We start from the raw sequence: 14280 nt of genomic DNA, 5'->3' as shown, positions 1-14280 counted from the left end.
GTTTATAATATATTCAGAGTTATACAACCATCACCACAATCTAAGTTTAGACCACTTTCATCACCCCCCACACCAATACCCTGTACCTATTAGCAGTCACTCCCCTTTTCCCCCACCCACCCCGAGGCAACCACGAGTCCACTTTTTGTCTCTATGCACTTGCCTCACCTGGGTATTTCATATAAATGGATTCATATAATATGTGGTCTTTTGCAACTGGCTTCTTTCACTTTAGCATATGTTCAAGGTTCATACATGTAGCATATATCAGTAGTTTATTCCTCTTTATTGCCAAATAATATTCCATCGTATGGATATACCATAGTTTATTCATAATTTGATGAACATATAAATTGTTTCTACTTTTTGGACATTACAAATAAAGCTGCCATCAACATTAATGTACATAGGTCTTTATGTGGACATATGTTTTCATTTCTCTTAAATATAGGGGTGGAATTGCTGGGTCATATGGTAACTATGTTTAACATTTTGAGAAAGTGTCCATGGATCACTTTTATAAAAATAAAAAAAGTCATAAGAATCAAAGCAGAGGCCTCTTGGCCTCACTAGACTAGTTCTCAAGCCTTCTTAAGTCTAATTTGCCAAGCCTAATTTGCCACTTCACCCGAAAAGGATGTTTAAAGAGGCCACTGATTTAAAAGCTATGTGTCAACATGCATGCCCAGCTTATTCAAGTTGGAAGGGGTCAGGGTGGACTTGTATCCAGTGGCTGCTAGGCCTGGCTGAATTTTTTACATGCAGTTCCCTAATCTCCACCCCGAAGACCCACTGACTTTGAGTCTCCAGGGAGGCAGAGTGACTTGGGAATGCATTTTTTTGTTGTTGTTTTTTTGAGACAGAGTCTCGTTCTGTCACCCAGGCTGGAGTGTAATGGCATGATCTCAGCTCACTGCAGCCTCAACCTTCCAGGCTCAAGTGAGCCTCCCACTACAGCCCCTCTGATTAGCTGGGAATACAGGCACATACCACCATGCTCAGCTAATTTTTATTTTTTTAATGTAGAGAGACAAGGTCTCACTATGTTGCCCAGGCTGGTTTTGAACTCCTGGGCTTAAACAATCCTCCCACTTCAGCCTCCCAAAGAGCTGGGATTATAGGCATGAGCCAGCCAGCCAGAATGTGAATTTTTAATAAGTCCTCAGGTGATTCTGAGGACTAGCAAGGTTTGGGAACCACTGCGCTAGTCCTTCCTACCTAAAACATCACTCCTAATTAGTGGTGATGGAACATCGAAGTCACACCAGCATCTGGGAGTTGACAATCCTAGACCCCAGCCACTTCCTCTGCTGAAGAGTTCCACATACACTCTCCAATTAGACCTAGTTTTTCCCTTACAATCAACAAAAACAGTCTACTTCCTTCCTCATAAGTCAGCCCTTCAAAGATATGAGGAAGCCAGCTACCTGATTACCCTTGTTTTTTCCTCCTCCAAGATAAACATGTCCAGTTGTTTCCCACCATTTCCAGGTGTCTCCCGCCATCACTGTCACTCTCACCTACACCCTAGAGTCTGTTGATGTTTCTCATCAAATATGGTGGTCATGGTGGAACCTAAGACTCCAAGTCAGCCAGCACTGGACTGAAGAAAAGAGGGAGAAGTCCTTCATGCATCTGTTTTCATAAATTTGGTCAAAGATATCTTTTCTAAGCAGTGCTAACCTCATATTATCCAATTATTTATTCAATCAATGTTTGTTAAAGACCTACAACACAAAAGGAACTAATTTGGATCCAGAAACCATGAATATAAGGAATGGCTGGTCCCTGACTCAGGGAGTTTGCATAGCAATTTGATAACTTCAGTAATTCCTAGGTAAGGTGAAATGTGGTTGTTTCAAAAGGAGGGGAGAGCAAAGCCAGCTGATAGTCTTATAGATGGCCCCACAAAGCTGGTGGCGTTAGGGTTGGGCTGGAAAGGACGAGCAACTGCCTCAAAAGTGAAGATCTGAGGTGGAGCAGGGTCTCAGCAGAGAGTGAGCAACCACAAAGAAACATGGGCTGTGATCTGGAAATGTTCACTGGGTCACAACCCAGAGCACTTGGAGGGAAGCAGTAGAGACATTCTTGGCCTGTATTAACTCTTTTTCATAATTGCTGTCAAATCAGGTATTCTTCATTCTATATTATTGACTTTTGAGCTTAAATACAATTTGTTGATACTGAAATGTATTCCTATTACATTTTATTGGGCTGGTTTTGGTCCAACATTCATATACTAAGAGGTAGGAGATTGGAAGGGGTTTAAGAAGTCAGAGAAACCTACTCAAAAAAAAGTGGATTAGATCAGTAATTTTCAAGGTTTTTTTTTTTTTTTTTAAATTAGGATGCTTCCTATAGGCATCAACTATAATCTAATTTAGAAACAACATGTAAAAACAGATACATTCAGAAAAGGCGGCTCTGGTTGACACTGGCATGGGTGGGTGGTCCAGAGTCTTCCCCACTCTCAGACATGCCCTGACCTTCTTCCCCCTCGCCCAACTAGAATGCTTTATGTGGTGCATCCATGTTCTTATTCTTAGATCCCAAGGGCCACCCAAGATATTCTGTGGCCTCCCAGAATCAGGTCTCTTCAGGTCCACCACCTTCTAGATCCCTACACAAGCCCCTGAAAAAGATGTGAAACAGGCCAAGGCACAGGATGGCATCAGAAAGCTCATGAAGACAGACCTCCTCCCAATGAAAGCACATCGTTGCCAAGTGCGGCCTCTCAACCATACACCACCCATAGGCCCTTCCTTTTTATTTAGTTGTATTAAAAGCCTTGGCCAGGTGAATTTCAAAGAAAATATTTCAAGGAGTGGTGGTGAGTGAACACATAACTACAAGAACACTCCCCAACCTTTTATGCTCACTGATTTAATATACTTCAGTTCTCTCTGGAGAACCATTTGCCCTCTCTTCATCTGTGGCTCTCAAACTATGCATTTTAAGCTCTTTTAGGGGGCCACATGGAAAGCATAAGAAATGGGGGCAGCCCCCAGGAGCAAGGACCAGCTCCTGGATAACTGCCTGCAAGAAAACAAGGACCTCAGACCTGCAACCACAAGGCCAACAACCTAAGTGAGCTTGGAAGTGGATTCTTCCCCACCAAAACCTCTAATAAGGCACACAGCTCTGCTGACATCCAATTTCAGCCTTTTGAGACCCTAAGCAGCAGACGACCCAGTTCAGCCCACCTGGATTTCTGGCCCACAGAAACTGTAAGATAATTAGTAGGGTGTGTGTGGGTGTGTGGGTGGGTGTGTGTGTGTTTAAAGCTCTTATAGAATTATCTCCCACTTTTTAATCTCAAACACATTGGGAAAACCTAAAGATATAGCCCTTGTTATCACATTGAGCCCTTAACTTGCCACAGGATGCATAAACATTATTTTTGGGCATGTTGTGAGGGTGTTTCTGGAAAAGATTAGCATTTGAATGGGTCAACTGAGTAGACCAGATGGCCCTCCCCAGTGTGGGTGAACATCATCCAGTCATTGAGGACCTGAACAGAACAAAGGGTGGAGGAAGGCTGAATTAACACCACCTGACTGCTTGAACAGGAACGTCCATCTTCTGCCCTTGTTGCTCCTGGTTCTCAGGGCTTGGGACCTGGACTGGAGTCCACACCATCAGCTGCTAGCTCTCAGGCCTCTGAACTATACCACTGGCTTTCCTCGGTCTCCAGCTTGCAGACAGCAGACTGTGGACTCCTCAGCCTCCATAATCACATGAGCCAAAACCTTATAATAAATCTCTGTGTCTCTGTGTGTGTGTGTGTGCACGCGTGCATGTGTATAATCTCCTACTGGTTCTGTTTTACTGGAGAACCCTAATACACTTCTTTCTTGTTGTTCTGTGGCATACACTGAATATTTTAAGCCGCATTTGTCACAGGATTTTGAAAACGTGATCATTTGTTTCATCCTCTCTTCCTCTGCAGCAAGAATCAAAATTCACTTTGCCCCATGATCTTCACCAGAACGGCATACTTGCCTCTCCCCTCATCAGATTTAAAAGGTTCCTATGATTTAGGGTCTTCCAGCACCCCTCAGGAAGCTTGACAATGAAGAGGAATTATTGATGAATGTGGAAAGGCCAGGGGGTGGACATTCATTTTTCATGACTACACACCTTCCCCTGACTAAATGGAAATCAATCCTTCCTGCCTGAATTTCATCCATTCATCATGCTCTCACAGTGGCTGACACACAGTAGGAACTCAGTATTTATTTGTTGGATAAATTTTTAAAAAGATACAACTTACTTGTATCACTAAATTTTGTATATGAAGTGAAATGTGGCTGTTTGAGAAAATAGGACAATTGAGTTTATGGAAGAAAAAAGTGCAGATAAAGATTAAAGGTCAAATACTTCCTTTTGTCATCTCATTATCTAAACCGTCAACAAGTCCAGTCTTCTTGAAAATACCTCTAGGAGCATCCCACCTTGCTAGTCCCCCTCAGTGGCACATTCTGTTGGCTGCCAAAGCCAACAGCCCCTCGATGGCCCAGGGCTTCTTCCTCACTGACACCCCCCAGGCCTGGACAACCATGACTCTTGACAAGTGGCATGGGTCTGTGACTCAGTCCTGGCCAATGAGACCTGAGGAAATCTCTGTTGGGGGTTTCTGGGAAAGGTTTTACTTGCTAATAAAAAGGGACATGTGGCAGGAGAAAACTGCCCCTGTTCTGCACTGTTGTCATCACATTTGCATGAGACACCTAGAATTGCCACAGTCACCTTGTGAGGAGGATCATAAGGAGAGCCCTGCAGACAGGCTGAGGATGAGTACAGAAAGATGGCAGCACCTGGATCCCTGGTGGCATCTTTAAGCCGTTGAAAAAGCTGACTGCAACCTCCCCACCTTGCTCTAGACTTCCTGCTCAGTGAGATGAGATGAACACCCCTACGGCTTAAGCCACTTTTTGTTGGATTTCCTGCTATGAACGGTGGAAAGCAACCCAACTGATACCCATGACCACCACCCTTATTCTATTTCCCTGGGCTTCTGTTGGCCTTTCCCCCATTCTGGCCCTTTCTCCAGGGCCAATTGTCCCAATGTACAGCTCTCTGATGAAAATCCCACTATGGCTCCCTTCAACCCATTGCAAAAAGTCCAGGCCCTTGCCTCAACCACACAGTCTTCCCCAGACTCTTCACATGCAAACATACTGTCAAGGACACCCTACAGGGTGACCCTGGAGAGACGTCCATGCATGTTATATCCATTTTCTAGGGGGGCTATAACAAATGACCACAAAATTGGTGGATTACAACAATAGAAATTTCTCACAGTTCTGGAAGCCAGAGTTCAAAATCAGTATCACTGGGTCAAAAATCAAGTTTATAACAGGCCCATGCTCCTTTTGGAGGCTAGGGAGAGAATCCGCTCATTGTTTTTTTCCGGCACTAGTGGCTGCTGGCATTTCTTGTCCTGTGGCCTCACTACTCCAATCTTCAAAGCATTTTCAACTCTCCACTCTGCCTTCACCTCTATGTGTATAAAATCTCCCTCTGCCTCTCTGTTACACAGATGTATACCCACCTCTGTGTGCACACTCACCTCTGTGTGTACACCACCTCCTCTCTGGAAGGAGCTTTCTCTGTGAAAGGGGAACTAGGGAAGTGAGGGTCAGAGGAGAGAGGAGGATTCAGTCTTTACTATATACACATTTGCACTGTAAGCATTTTGTTTAAAATTATTATAAAACCTCCAATAACTTTTATCTCAATTTGCAATGTAATATTCCTCAATGGAATTTTTTTACACATGCTCTTAGGTCAGGTTCCCTAGAAGCAGACCCTAAAACAAGTATTCATGTGCAAGTAACTTATTAAGGATGTGCTGCCAGTGAGGGAGCGGGGAAGTCCTACAACAAAGTAGAAGCAGCCCAGGAAGGACACAATTTTAAGAACATCCCGTGACCAGCGGCTTAGTCTGATCCTGTGGGGAGCTCTGAGGGGTGAGTTATGCTCAGAGTTGTCCCCATCTGAGGCCAGGGAGCAGGGCTTTCATACACCCACACTCCTCTGTCATTGACGAGGACCGCCTCAGGGGCACTTGTGGCTCTTGTTGCTTAAAGCAGGGCAGGCTCCTAGAGCTCAGGGGCAGGGCTTTGCTAAGAGGCACAAGTGCTGCCTGTTTGAGGTGAAAGCATGATGGTAAAAAGGGAGCCGAGGCATCTAGATCACTGACATTATCCATAATCAGAGGCATCTAGGAGATCACCCACATTATCTATTATTGAAGGCATCTGGGAGATCATCCACATTATCCAATGTGTTCTAATTATAAAAAAAAAAATTAATAGATGTGCCTTCTCTTCCAGCTGGCCTGTGCTCCTGTCACTTCCCACAGCAGGAAGCCCCCACACTCAATTCCCTTAGCCCATCCAAGTCCTGGCTTGACTGCCAATACCCAGCTGGAGCCCACTGTGTCCAGGAGGCCTTGCTCAGTCTCTGCTCTCTCCCAGGGCACTTCTGGTCAGCAGGGCACAATTAGCCTTGAATGTCTTCCCATTTCCTTTGTAGGATGTCTTCTTCCCGAGGCTCCTTGATGTGTGGGGCCTCTGCAAATGCCCTTTTGCATCCTTGTTCCTGGGCATCAGAGTAGTCACTCTCTCTGAGCCTATGGAGTTTCCCAGTTCCCTGAAAGTTCTGTTATGGAACCCCTAATCACCATCTCAAATGGTTCTCATTTTTATGTACTCTTTCATGGATTAAGTCCAGCCCACCTGCCCCATCGGGGAGCAGGAGGACTGGTTTTGTTCCAGTAGCCCATCATCTCTGTGTCCTGCCACTGCCACAATCCACACACATTTTAGAACCCACGAGCAAGTGGCTGCTGCCAAGAAGGAGGCAGAGGGAAAATTCTGGCTAAAAGAGGTAAAAGAGGGACAGGCAGCCATCCCAGGCTCCACTATCCGAGGACAGGGTCAAAGCTTCAGATCAGAAGTCAGGACTCAATAATCAGATCATGGCCTTTTGGGGTCACTATTTCTAAATGTAATCTCTTCCCCATCATTATGGGAAGGGAAATGACTTATCTGGGCAACACAAACTGTACAAACTAAGCTTTTCTCTGTGATGTTCCTAACAGCAGAAGAGTACTAGAGGCCCTCTCCAGAGACAAGAAGAAAAAGAATTTCAGAGGCTCAGAGGAAAGTTCAATATGGCCCCATGGCAAGAAATACAGGCACGCTGGCTCCAGGTGGACTTGTCACCCTAAGATAAAAGTTGGAGGCAACTAAGGAAAACCACTGTGGCTGTGGAGATGGATGAGTGTGAATTTATAAGGACAGAAGGGGGTACCTAAGCCTCCAGGGATGGTGACAAAAGTGAGGCAAACCCAAAAGAGGAGGAATGTTGAGCCTGGAATGAGCTGAGGTGTGCAGGTGGCGTGAGGTATACACACATGCACCTCAGCCTAGAATGAGATGAGATATGCAAACTACTTATGTGCATGTGTGCACATGTATACACATACGCCATTTAAAATCATGCTCAAAGCAAGAAGTTGCACAAGAAAATAGTATGTTCAAGACAATAAAAATGGGATTATTCAACCCCTATTTTACTTGCTTTTCTACAAGGAGACAAATTTGGCTAAAGTCTAAGAGACTTTGTGAAGTTTTCTCCCCATTAATGGCATCGCAGCATTTGTATCTGATTGATCAGGATTCTCCTGAGAAAGAGAATCAGTAGGCTATCTTGTATCTAGAAAGATTCATTTTGAGGAACTGGCTTACATGACTGTGGAGGATGTAAAATCCAAAGTTTGCAGGGTAGCCCAGCAGGCTAGAAATTCCAGCAGGAGTTGATGTTGCAGTTTTGAGTCTGCAGGCTGAATTCCTTCCTCTTCTGGTATCTCAATCTTTTTTCTTAAGGCCTTCAACTGATTGAAGTCCACTCACATTATGAAGGGTAATGTGTTTTACTCTTCTACTGAGTTGAATGTTAATCACATCTAAAAATACTTTCATAGCAACATCTAGATTGGTGTTTGATCAAGTAACTGAGTACTATAGCCCAGCAAAGTTGACATAAAATTAACCATCACAAGATAATTCTGCAACTTAGTTTTCTCGTTGAACATTTCCTGTAATTCCTTCCATGTCAGCTTATACAGAATGACCTCATCTATAATAATATATTATCCTTTGTTTAACCATTCCCCTACTGATGGAAATAAACATTGTTACCTTTTTTGATATTACAAGTAATGCTGAGATAATATCCTTGTCTATGCCTTCTTGTGAACACATGCATTTGTTTCTTTAGAAGAGACGGACATGAAGTATGAAATTGCTGAGTCATGGATGAGAGTGGGCATTTCAAATTGTTAACAGATGTTAGCAGTTTGCCCTCTGAAGCAAACTTGAAAATTTTAAATGAGCTCAAGCTGAGATGAATCACATTTTTTTTTTAAAGGAAAAAGCACTCATCCATACATACTATTCTGTAAACAGGTGTGTAACTGTCAAGGTGAGTGGCACACAAGAATTTGATAAAAGTCAAAGTACTGAAGGCGCTGCTAAAGTAGATCTGAGGCTATTCTGACTTCCTCGTCACTCACCTGTGCTATGATTTGCTTTGCGGTGGGAAAGGATGGAGATGCAGCCTGGGAGGGGTTTGGGTGTTGATTCCTGGGCCTTTCATGGGAGTGATTATTCACAGGAAAATCATCCCTATCACAGGAAAAAGGCAGAGAACTGCTGTCTTTGGCACTAAAGACTATGATCTCAGAACCAAAATAATTATCTTGGAGAAACTGTGGCAATAAAAGAAAAAAGCCAGATGGTTTAAAAAGAACAAATATTGGCTCCCTTGTGAATTCTAGAAACCATAGAAATTGATGTTACTCCCTGGCAAATCCTAGAGTGGATTCTTAAAGAGATGGTTGGGAGCCTTTGAAAGCAAAAGCTTGAGCCTGAGAAACCTGCAGAACTTCATGAAGAACAAGTGAGACCTAATGTGTTGTTACACAGGATTCACAGGATTATGAGACAGGGTTACAGGCCAGAGTAGGTTTCAGTTACAGAAAAGCGTCTCATTGAGCCTTTCATGTAAATGCAATAGAGGAATGGAAGGTGGAACAACAGGGCCACCTGAATCCACGGCAGAGTGGTTTGGGTTAGTTTCAGGTACTGGTGGAGAGATTCCTGCAGCATGCCAAGGACTGTGTCCTTGATCCAGTCTGTCTGCCATTGAGACCGGTCAGGAGCCTCCATACATATGAAGCCTTCTGGGAAGCCAAGGCTGGAAGATCCCCAGAATGAAGGATGATATAACCATGATCAGAAATGTCTTGACAGGCTGGAGAAATGGGCAGAAGTGAACAGTATGAGATAAAATGGGGGTTAACTCAACAAAAGATGGAATACGCAGGCAGAGAGTGGAGAAGAGCTGACTCCAGAGCCTCATGACAAAGTCTGCGGGGTTGCAGAGGCTGTAATGATACCCTAAGCCATTCTACCTGAAGCTGTACTCGCGGAAGTCCAAGCCCACCCTGACAGAAGTCAAGTCCTCGCAGGTAGCAGCTGCTTTCTAGGATGCTCATGCCCTTCTGACCTCACCAACTGAGCACGTCAGGGGTAAGCTGTATGTAAGTTAGACGCATTATCCTAATTACATGTCTTAATTTAAATGATTTAAAAGCATATAAACTATAAGTGCAAAAACAAGTTGTTTCTCAAAAAACTAAGTTGAATTCCTTGAATAGACTCAGCAAAGAACAATCACTAAAAAATAACAACCAGCTGAATTAGGTGTGTGTTGGGTGAGGGGACTAGAAAGACTAGAAAAAAAATCATGAAAACATAGAAGGATTCTGCAGTCAGATTCCATTGATACTTTAAAGAAACTGACACTGGACATTGTAGCCAGCACACTTTGGGTGTGGTTTATATGAGAAAGATGAGGCAGAACTCTACTTCAGCAGACACTCAACTCAAAAAGATTGGCAAATGGACATGTATTTACATACTTTACATTCAAATAAAATGTGTAAGATAGGAATCTGATTTTCTTTGGGTCTCTTTAATTGACTTTTTCAATTAACCCACCAGCCACCATACCAATTGCATCAGCTGTAAGTGCTTTTTCTACTCTCTTATGTTCCATTCTGGCACCAAATTTCACGATAAGCACTGATATTCTAGAACATATTCCAGGGAGAGGGATAAACATGGAAAAGGCTCTATGGCTCAGGTAGCACCTGGTGGTGTCTATAAGCTCTGATGAGCTCTCAGGCTCAAAGATACACAGATTCAGAGGGAAGAAGGTCTCTGTCTCGGTATCTTGCTCTTTACCTATGCATCTATGTAGTTTTTTCCTTTCCTTTCCAAGAATTACCCTTTCTGCTCACACACTAGACTGTAAACTCAAAGAAAGTAAACAAAATACCTGTTATAAATGCCCTATGGATAGACATTTATCTTACAACTGCCTTTAATTTTAGGCTGTAGGTTTCCAACTGAGCAAAATGCAGTTATTTGCATTTGACTCTACAGGTTCCCTAGCCCAACCTCCTCTGTGCATTTAGCATAAAACGAAGGCAATGGGGGGAGGATCTGTCTCACTGATGATACCAGGTGACTGACACAGAAAGCAGTATGTAGTGAGGGCTTACTATGTGCCAGGTCCTACATTCACAACTTTTTAATATATTTTCTCTTTTAATTCTCATCAATTTTGAGAGGTTGTTACCAGTATCCCTATTTATACAACTGAAAATAGAAAAACAAAGCAGGGGTGGTTTACTTTTCACAAGTCCATCACTCAGCTTGGAATCAGAGAGGCAGGATGCACACTCAAGCCAGACTCTGGAATCTCCGCTGTCTTGCCAACATGCTGCACTGTCCGCACACTACATTTTCGTGTGTGCATGCACGTGAAGAGAGAGGGAAGCCAGCAAGACAAGGTGGAATTGGAATGGCACATCTACACAGAGCTGAGGAATCAGCACAGGAGGAGTAAAGAGGCAGGAAAGGGACAGACCAGTCCCCACTGTGAGACATGAGGAAGAGCTGGTCAGGGACGTTTTGTGGTCAGAGCCCTAGAGAGTATAGGCCTGCCTGGGAGGACAGTGGTTACCAGAAAAGCAGAGTTAACCAGAAGCCAAAAGGGACCTGGCTCAGGCCTTAAAAAGGAAAAATCTTTCCCAGAGGCCAAAAGGGTGAGGAAAAGAAGTAGCTGTGTCTCCAGGGTAGAAGACGTGAGAGCTGGAAAAATACCCCCAGCCTTAGACAGGGGCAGGCAGGAGAGGGGCTGTCTGCGGGCCCAAGTCAGGGTCTGATGGAGCCTCTTCAAAGAGCTGAGCTGCGGGTGAACCTGTCCCGGACTGGACATTGCTGGGTTGTGCTGGTTACAGAGCTGTCTACACTTAGTTCCCCCCTAAGACAGGGATTCTCAAGGTGGGGTTCCCACACCAGCAGCAGCAGCTCACTTGAAAATGTTTTAGAAATGAAAATTCTTGGGCCCCATCTCAGAGCCACCGTTAAAGACTAAATGTTTTCTATCCTCCCACAATGCGTATGTTGAGGCGCCAAGCCCTAGTTTGGCTGTATTTGGAGATGGGGCCTCTACAGAAGTAATTAAGGGTAAATGAAGTCATACGCATGGGACGCTGATCCAACAGGATTAGTGTCCTTATAAGAAGAGACAGCAGAGTAGCCCCCTCCCACCTGTGCGTGCTCAGAGGCGAGGGCATGTACGGATACAGTGAGAAGGAAGCCACCTGCAAGCCAGAAAGAGAGCCCTCACCAGAAACCAAACCCTCCCAGAACCTTGATCTTGGACTTTTCAGCCTCCAGAACTGAGAGGAAAGAAATTTCTGTTGTTTAATCCGTCTAGTCTGGTATTTTGTTACGGCAGCCCAAGCAGACTAAGACATCCATTGAATAGGAAATAGGGGTAGAGCCTGGATAGCTGTGTTTTAAAAAGCTCTCCAGGTGATTCTGATACAAGCTCAATTTTGAGAAACACTAGTCTACCTTGGGCTGAACCAAAAAGACTTCAACCCAATCAGCAAGCATTTACTGGAGTGCCTTGGAGAACAAAGATGAATATTCCCAGACCAAGAAACTCATAATGGAGGGAGGAAAGTGGACAAATAAATAACAATGATAGAGTACAACAGGAGCTGTGATAGGGTCATGTCCAGAGAGTTATGAGAACACAGAGGAGGGGTCTTTCACCCTGCAGGAGGTGACCTAAGAGCTGACTCCTGAAGGTTGTTTCCACCAGCTGCAAAGAGGAAGAGAAACCCATAAACCAAGGAGTACAGTCTTCCCACAAGATCTCTCCTCCATCTGCTTTCATGAGATGTCAATCTCAGAGGCTGTGTTAGCCTGAGTGCGTGGAGCAGAAACTTGAGACAGCACTGGGCAGTAAGCCTGAAGGTACTGAGGATGCCCAAGTCACCTCCTTTGACACAGTTCTGTCCCCCAGGCATTGGCACTCCAGGCCTCTGATGGGAGCAGCAGCCTTGATGATCTCAGAAATGCCTTCAGGTCTTCCTTTCGTTGTCTTGGTGAATAGCATATGGCATCCTTCCACCAGCACCAGTCTCCCTATCAAACAGTAGCCTGGCCAACCTTGGTTTTCTCTTCTGAATACACTTTTTCATTCTTGACAACGAAGCCAGGCTGAGAATTTTCACAATCTTTAAGCTCTGCTTCCCTTTTGATTACAAACTCCATTTTCAGTTTGTTTCTCTCTTCCTGCATTTTACTATCAGCAGCTAAGAACAGCTACACTGCACCCTGAACACTGTGCTTAGAGATTTCTCCCACCAAATATCCTAGTTCGTCCCTCTTTGGTTCTGCCTTCCACAAAGCGCTAGGACACGAACACAATTTAGCCAAGTTCTTTGCCACTTTATAATAAGGATGGCCTTTCCTCCAGTTTCCAATACCTTGTTCCTCATTTCCATCTAAGACCTCATCAGAATGGCCTTTACTGTCCATATTTCTACGAACATTCTGATCATGACTACTTAGATAATTTCTGATAAGTCTGAGGCCCCTCTCTACAGCTCTCCTCTTCTTCTGAGCCCTCAACAGAATCACCCTAACACTCCATTCACAGAAATCTAGGCTCTTTCTAGCCTCTATGTCTCTACCCATTACCCTGTTCCAAAGTCATTTCTACACTTTCAAGTATTTGTTATAGCAACAACACCACTTCTTGGTACCAATTTCTGTCTCAGTTCATTCCTACTCCTATGACAATATACCACAGGCTGGGTAATTTATAAATAATAGAAACTTATTCCTCACATTTCTGGAGGCTGGCAAGTCCAAGATCAGGCATCTTGACACTGACCAACAGGTTCAATGTCTGGCAAAGGCCCATTCCTCATAGATGGTGCCATGTAGGTGTCCTTGCATGATGAAAGGTGGAAGGCCAAAAAGGGGAGGCAGTGGTCTGCAGCCTCTCTTCTAAGGGCATTCATCCTATGCATAAGGGTGGAGCCTTCGCAGCCTTATCACTCCCGGGGTCCCACCTTTCAAATCCATCACCTTGTGGGGTACAGTTCCAACATGGGAGTGGCATCTATACCCGCCCTGGTTCTTAAAATGAAGTGAGCCTCAGAATCTCCTGCAGGGCCTGCTAAAACGCAGACTGCCAGGCCCCACCCCCAGAGGGTTCAGCAGATCTGGAGTGGGGCCCAAGAATCTGCATTTCTAATAACTTCCCACATGATGCTGAGGCTACTGGTCCTGCAGTCACATTAATTTTTAAGAACCATTTTATAGATGATTTTGGATCACTGCCATCAAGTCATCTTTTTTGAGGAACCACAGAGCCCTCCCTTAAGAGCCATTTTAATATACAGACAGCAGGAATTTCACACACATCCCCATGGCCTGCCAATCACTCGGCACAGGCACATGTTTTGGGTGCAGCCATGCATCGCTACTGTTACAGCCAAATGTTACAGAGCAAACTGAATGCCGGCTGCTCAGTCCTTCAGATCCTCAACTCTTGGCATTTCATATTTCACCACCACCTGGAGCCTTCACTCCACCACACGTGATGGGCCATGTGACCTGCCCAGCTTACAAGTTGAGGAAGGACAGGGTCCTGAGAGGTGACAGGACCTGCCCACACTCGCTTGGCATCTTGGACTGAGCCTTACTTCCTCTGCATCCCATTTCTAGATAGGAACATGGACCCCTCTGCATCCCATTTCTGGATAGGAGCATGGACCCCTCTGCATCTCATTTCTAGATAGGAGCATGGACCCCTCTGCATCCCATTTCTAGA

General features: G+C 44.6%; 2 protein-coding genes across 6 annotated transcripts in view; one reads left to right on the top strand and one right to left on the bottom strand.

The window, feature by feature from the left end:
• Positions 1–8228, top strand: part of OXNAD1 (oxidoreductase NAD binding domain containing 1) — a 94836-nt gene extending 86608 nt beyond the window's left edge. For 2 of the 3 annotated variants that reach the window (XM_054483174.2, XM_063661284.1), the window contains one exon: positions 7112–8228. The gene's annotated coding sequence lies outside the window, so the exon portion shown is untranslated. Of the gene's footprint in view, positions 1–7108 lie in introns of all 3 variants that reach the window. The other variant, XM_054483173.2, reaches the window with a different exon arrangement.
• RFTN1 (raftlin, lipid raft linker 1) overlaps positions 1–14280 on the bottom strand; it is a 202431-nt gene that overhangs the window by 26252 nt on the left and 161899 nt on the right. The gene's annotated exons all lie outside the window — the stretch shown is intronic.

This window comes from Pongo pygmaeus, chromosome 2 (assembly GCF_028885625.2).
Source record: "Pongo pygmaeus isolate AG05252 chromosome 2, NHGRI_mPonPyg2-v2.0_pri, whole genome shotgun sequence".
NCBI classification, from domain to species: domain Eukaryota; kingdom Metazoa; phylum Chordata; class Mammalia; order Primates; family Hominidae; genus Pongo; species Pongo pygmaeus.
Note: the sequence above shows the minus strand (reverse complement) of the source record. Positions and strands in the feature narration are given on the sequence as shown.